This window comes from Heteronotia binoei, chromosome 15 (assembly GCF_032191835.1).
Source record: "Heteronotia binoei isolate CCM8104 ecotype False Entrance Well chromosome 15, APGP_CSIRO_Hbin_v1, whole genome shotgun sequence".
In the NCBI taxonomy this organism is placed as follows: domain Eukaryota; kingdom Metazoa; phylum Chordata; class Lepidosauria; order Squamata; family Gekkonidae; genus Heteronotia; species Heteronotia binoei.
Genome location: NC_083237.1, coordinates 7,051,023 through 7,057,364, shown reverse-complemented (window position 1 = coordinate 7,057,364; position 6,342 = coordinate 7,051,023).

Sequence of the window (6,342 nt, the reverse complement as noted above, 5' to 3'; positions counted from 1 at the left end):
ATAAAAATCAAATGTCAGAAATAATGCCACGAGTTGGCATCCGCGTTTAGCATAAGGCTTCTCCGCTGAGCTAAAGGCCCTGGGGAAATAAAATTCGGGCAGGAGGGGGTGGGAAAACCCCTCGATCCCAAAGAAGGGGAAACGTGACCCTCCGACCCTTTTTTGCAAACTTGCAATTGGTTCTGTGCCTTTTGCAAAGCACAACAACCGCCCCCCCCTTGCCAATCTACCCTTCTCAGGGCTGCAAAGATCCCAGAGAAAGGTCCTTGGGCCAAATCCAGACCCTCCTCTTCAATCCAGAACCCGAGCTGGGCCTCTAAACAAAACCCAAACCCGGGGGGGGGGGGGAAGCCCTGCAAAGAGCAACCCCCAGAACCGACGCCGCCCTCCCCAAACCCGGGCCACGCACGCTCCGGCTCTCAGCCGACCAACCAATGCGATCCACGTCGCCAGGTGCTCCCGGGCCGGAGAACTTCCAGAGCCGCCGCCGCCGCCGCTGCAACTTTCAGGCGGCGATCTTCACCCTCCGGAGCCGGCTGGCCTTCTAGAGGTCCGCCTGTGCCGGGAGCGCCAAGGCTCTCCTCCCTCGCCGCGCGCCCGGGGCTCCATGCGCTTTCGCCAAACCGCCCGGCTCGCCTTTGCTCCGCCGGAGGCGACGAGGACGAGAGGCGCCGGCTTGCTCGCTTGCACCGGCTCCGGGCCAGCCCATAATAGACGGCTCGGTTCTCTCCCCTTTCCCCCCCCCCCCGAACTAGCAATTACTCCGGCGGAGGAGGAGAGAGGGGGGAGCCCCGATTGCGCACTGGCGGCTGCGCGGCCGTGGAGGAGCGGCGGGGAGAGGAGGGGCCCGGCGGCGAGGAGGCTCCAGGCAGGCGAAGGGAGGGGGAGACAAAAGAAGGGGAAGGGGAGCCCCGGAGGAGGCGGCCAGGGGGGCTCTCGGACCTCCCTGCGCCCTAGGGCGCGCGCTCTGCGCCCTCCTCCTCCTCCTGCGCCCGGCTTGGCGCGTCCCCTCCCCAAAGAGAAGGCAGGCCGGGCGGCAGCTGCATTTGGCGCCCGGCCCGGCCTCTCCCCCCCCCCCTTCCCCGCACAAGCCCCCATTGCCATCTCCAGCCCCCTCCTCCCCGGCCTCTCTCCACCCTCGCGGGGTCCTAGAAGCTCCGTGTTCCTCCGACCGGGTGGATCTCCGTCCGAGCCACGTGGACTTCCAGAGGCCGGTGCGGGGGGACGTGATAACAGGTTGCCAAGGTGGTGCGTGGGATGGAGAAAGCAGAGAAAGGAGGCCTTTTTTGTCCCTTTTCTCAGTTAACACACTAACTCAGTTTGAGAAGAATACTGGCCATGGGCTACTTAGATTGAAAAGCAAATTAACAATGGAAGAAGCTTGGGGCTCTTTAGCTTGGAGAAAGGTCGACTGAGGGGTGACATGATAAGAGGTTTACAAGATTATGTATGGGTTAAAAAAGGTAGAAGAAAGAAGTACCTTTCTCACAATACGAGAACTCATGGACATTCAATGAAATCGCTGAGCAGTCGGGTTGGAACGGATCAAAGGCGGTCCTTCTTCACCCAAAGGGTGATTAACGTGTGGGATTCACTGCCGCAGGAGGTGGCGGCGGCTCCAAGCGTAGCCAGCTTTAAGAGGGGGTTGGATAAAAATATGGAGCAGAGGTCCATCGGTGGCTATTAGCCACAGAACATAAGAGAAGCCATGTTAGATCAGGACAATGGCCCATCCAGTCCAACACTCTGTGTCACACAGTAGCCAAATTATATATATACACACACACACATATATACACACTGTGGCTAATAGCCACTGATGGACCTCTGCTCCATATTTTTATCTAACCTCCTCTTGAAGGTGGCTATGCTTGTGGCACAGTGTGCGTGTGTATATATGTATTGGCCACTGTGTGATACAGAGTGTTGGGGAGGGACGGTGGCTCAGTGGTAGAGCATCTGCTTGGGAAGCAGAAGGTCCCAGATTCAATCCCTGGCATCTCCAAAAAAGGGTCCAGGCAAATAGGTGTGAAAAGCCTCAGCTTGAGACCCTGGAGAGCCGCTGCCAGTCTGAGAAGACAATACTGACTTTGATGGAGCAAAGGTCTGATTCAGTATAAGGCCACTTCAAATGTTCAAATGGACTGGATGGGCCATTGGCCTGATCCATAATGGCTTCTCTTATGTTCTTATGCAAGGGAGGGATCTCCCGGGATTGCGAGCGACGGAACCCCCCAGGCTCCAGAGATCAGCTCCAGGCTGGAGGGAAGGGCTGCTTTGGAGGGTGGTGGGACTCAGCTTAAGTCCCGTCTCGGGTTGCCAGCTCTAGGTCTGGAAACTCCTGGAGATTTGGGGAATCCTAGTATCATAGAGTTGGAAGGGACCTCTAGGATCATCTAGGCCAACCCCCTGCACAATGCAAGAAAATCATAAACACTTCCCCCTCAGTTCACGGGATCCTCATCGCTGTCAGATGGCCATCTAGCTTCTGTTTCAAAACCTCATGCCCACCACCTCCCGAGGAAGCCTGTTCCACTGACCGCTCTAACGGTCAGGAAGTTCTTCCTAATGTTGAGCCGGAAACTCTTGATTTAATTTCAACCCGTTGGCTCTGGTTCTACCTTCTGGGGCCACAGAAAACAATTCCACGCCCTCCTCTATAGGACAGCCCTTCAAGTACTTGAAGATGGTGATCATATCACCTCTCAGCCGCCTCCTCTCCAGGCTAAACATCCCCAGCTCCTTCAACCTTTCCTCAAAGGATTTGGTCTCCAGACCCTACACCATCTTTGTCGCCCTCCTCTGGACCCCTTCCAGCTTGTCTATATCCTTAAAATGCGGTGCCCAAAACTGAAGACAATACCCCAGGTGAGGTCTTACCAGAGCAGAGTAAAGCGATACCATCACATCACGTGATCTGGACACTATACTTCTGTTGATACAGCCCAAAATTGCATTTGCCCTTTTAGCCGCCACATCACACCGTTGACTCTTGTTCAGCGTATGATCCACTAAGACCCCTAAATCCTTTTTCGCACATACTACTAAGACAAGTCTCCCCCATCCTATAACCATGCATTGGATTTTTCCTACCAAATGCAGGACTTTACATTTATCCCTGTTAAAATTCATTGTATTGATTTTAGCCCAGTTTTCCAGGAGGGGAGGGGGGAGTCATATGAAGCTGCCTTCTACTGAATCAGACCCTTGGTCCATCAAAGTCAGTATTGTCTACTCAGACTGGCAGCGGCTCTCCAGGGTCTCAAGCTGAGGTTTTTCACACCTATTTGCCTGGACCCTTTTTTGAAGATGCCAGGGATTGAACCTGGGACCTTCTGCTTCCCAAGCGGATGCTCAGCCACTCGAGTCTAAGAAGGGTGCAGTTCAGTGAGGTATAACACAGCAAAGCCCACCTTCCAAAGCAGCCATTTCCTCCAAGGGGACTGATCTCTGCCACCTGGAGATGAGCTGTCGTTCCGGGAGCTCTCCAGCCACCACCTGGAGACTGGCAACCCTGCCACCCTCCCATTCCCAGGCTCTACCGCCACCCCCAAGTATTTCCCATTGGCCTGTGGCAACCCTTCCAGCATGCACCTTGGTTTAGAACGGCTGCTGCAGACTTTGGTGAGGAGGGGTAGACGGGATGGAGACAGGTAGAGCACTTCCCCATCACCTTTTGCAAAGGTGCCTTAGCAGCATCCTCAAGAACGCCCCCCCCCTCCCAGGAAATAGAGGAAGGAAGAAAACACTTTTTTTAAAAACCTATGTTCATTCCTGCCTCAGCAGTTGGCTGCTGGGAGCAGTAGTTCCATTTACCAACTTCGAATGATCACCCAGCTGAGGCCTTTCCTGGGCAGAAAAGACCTGGTCCACAGGAGTGCCCAACGGTAGCTCTCCAGATGTTTTTTTTGCCTACAACTCCCATCAGCCCCAGGCATTGGCCGTGCCGGCTGGGGCTGATGGGAGTTGTAGGCAAAAAACATCTGGAGAGCTGCCGTTGGCCACCCCTGCTTAATGCATGCCCTGATGACCTCTATATTAGATTACCGCAATGAACTCTGCGCTGCCCTCGAAAAGTGTTCAGAAGCTTCAATTGGTGCAAGATGCTGCAGCCCAGACGCTGAACATATGAAGCTGCCTTCTATTGAATCAGACCCTCGGTCCATCAAAGTCAGTATTGTCTACGCAGACTGGCAGCGGCTCTCCAGGGTCTCAAGCTGAGATCTTTCACACCTATTTGCCTGGACCCTTTTGAGTTGGAGATGCCGGGGATTGAACCTGGGACCTTCTGCTTACCAAGCAGATGCTCTACCACTGAGACACCATCCCTCCATTCTTGATGGCCATGGGTCGTAGGGTCCATAGAATTCTTTTTTCTTTTTTTTGTCCATATCATTCTAGACGTGGCCTGTCTACGTAGGGAGCCAGTTTGTGTAGTACACGGACTCATATCTGGGAGAACCGAGTTTGAGTTCCCACTTCTCCACATGCACCTGTTTTGAGAGAACTGTGGCTGCAAGGTCACACCAGCTGGAGCATGTGGGGCAAGTGTGGTTCTTCTCCCAGATTAGAGTTTGCGCCCTTAACCACTAGAATATGCAAGTAACCACTAGAATATGCAAGTAACCTTGATGCTGGAAGCAGAGAGCCTCCTCCAGCCTGTTCCCATCCATACATCTTATCAGAAAGACAGGAATGTCTGGGAACCGGGAGAAGTTGTATTAACATAATGGTAGTTGATAGTACCCTTTTAACCTTTACTGCAATTCACATCTGCATGTTATGTTTTGAAGATATCTTTTCTAGTGCCTTTGAAGTAGCCTTTAAGAATCTATACCGTGTGAAACTTTGTATCACTTCCAAGGAATCGCCTTGGAGCAAGTACCGGATTATCAATAAAACGAGTCTTTGTATTAAACAATTGCTTGGTTATTCAAAATACCGATGCTTGACACATTCGGGAGATATTTTAAGTCTTCTTGTTTCATTCTTAGAGAATCGCACTGAAACCCGGTTTCCTTTTGTTCGTACCACAGTGGCCCGACATGAGTCCTCCTCAGTATTCCTTAAGGAGAAAAAAGGCATGTTGTGGCTTGAAAAAGGCTGACGGGGCAGAAGAAGAAAGTCAGCCAGTTTGGAGTAGGAGAGATGGTGAAGATCCCATCAGATAAGGACAGCTTTAAAAAGGGAGACCTGTTTGTTAAGATTTAAGGAGAAAAGGCAAGTATATGAAATGGTGTAATAACAGGAGGAGGATACTACAGAAAGAATACTGAGGAGCACTCATGTTGGGCCACTGTGGTACGAACAAAAGGAAACCGGGTTTCAGTGTGATCCTCTAAGAAAGAAACAAGAAGAACAAATCAGCCAGTATCATAATGCCCCTGTATAAATCAATGGTGCGGTCTCATTTGGAATACTGTGTGCAATTCTGGTCACCGCACCTCAAAAAGGATATTATAGCATTGGAAAAAGTCCAGAAAAGGGCAACTAGAATGATTAAAGGGTTGGAACACTTTCCCTATGAAGAAAGGTTAAAACACTTGGGGCTCTTTAGCTTGGAGAAACGTCGACTGCGGGGTGACATGATAGAGGTTTACAAGATAATGCATGGGATGGAGAAAGTAAAGAAAGAAGTGCATTTCTCTCTTTCTCACAATACAAGAACTCGTGGGCATTCGATGGAATTGCTGAGCAGTCAGGTTAAAATGGATAAAAGGAAGTACTACTTCACCCAAAGGGTGATTAACATGTGGAATTCACTGCCACAGGAAGTGGCGGCGGCTACAAGCATAGCCAGCTTCAAGAGGGGGTTAGATAAAAATATGGAGCAGAGGTCCATCAGTGGCTATTAGCCACAGTGTGTATATATGTGTGTGTGTGTATATATAATTTTTTCGGCCACTGTGTGACACAGAGTGTTGGACTGGATGGGCCATTGGCCTGATCCAAAATGGCTTCTCTTATGTGCTTATGTGACACAGAGTGTTGGACTGGATGGGCCATTGGTCTGATCCAAAATGGCTTCTCTTATGTTCTTATGTGACACAGAGTGTTGGACTGGATGGGCCATTGGCCTGATCCAACATGGCTTCTCTTATGTTCTTAAGAAGATAAATGACTTGGGTTCTGTAAGGGAAGATCTTGCCTCACTAACCTGTTACATTTTTTTGAGGGGGTGAACAAACATGTGGACAAAGGAGACCCGATAGATATTGTTTACCTTGACTTCCAGAAAGCTTTTGATAAAGTTCCTCATCAAAGGCTCCTTAGTAAGCTCAAGAGTCGTAGGGCGTTTTCGCACTCACGTTCAGCCGGCGCGACCCCCCTCTTCGATTTCGC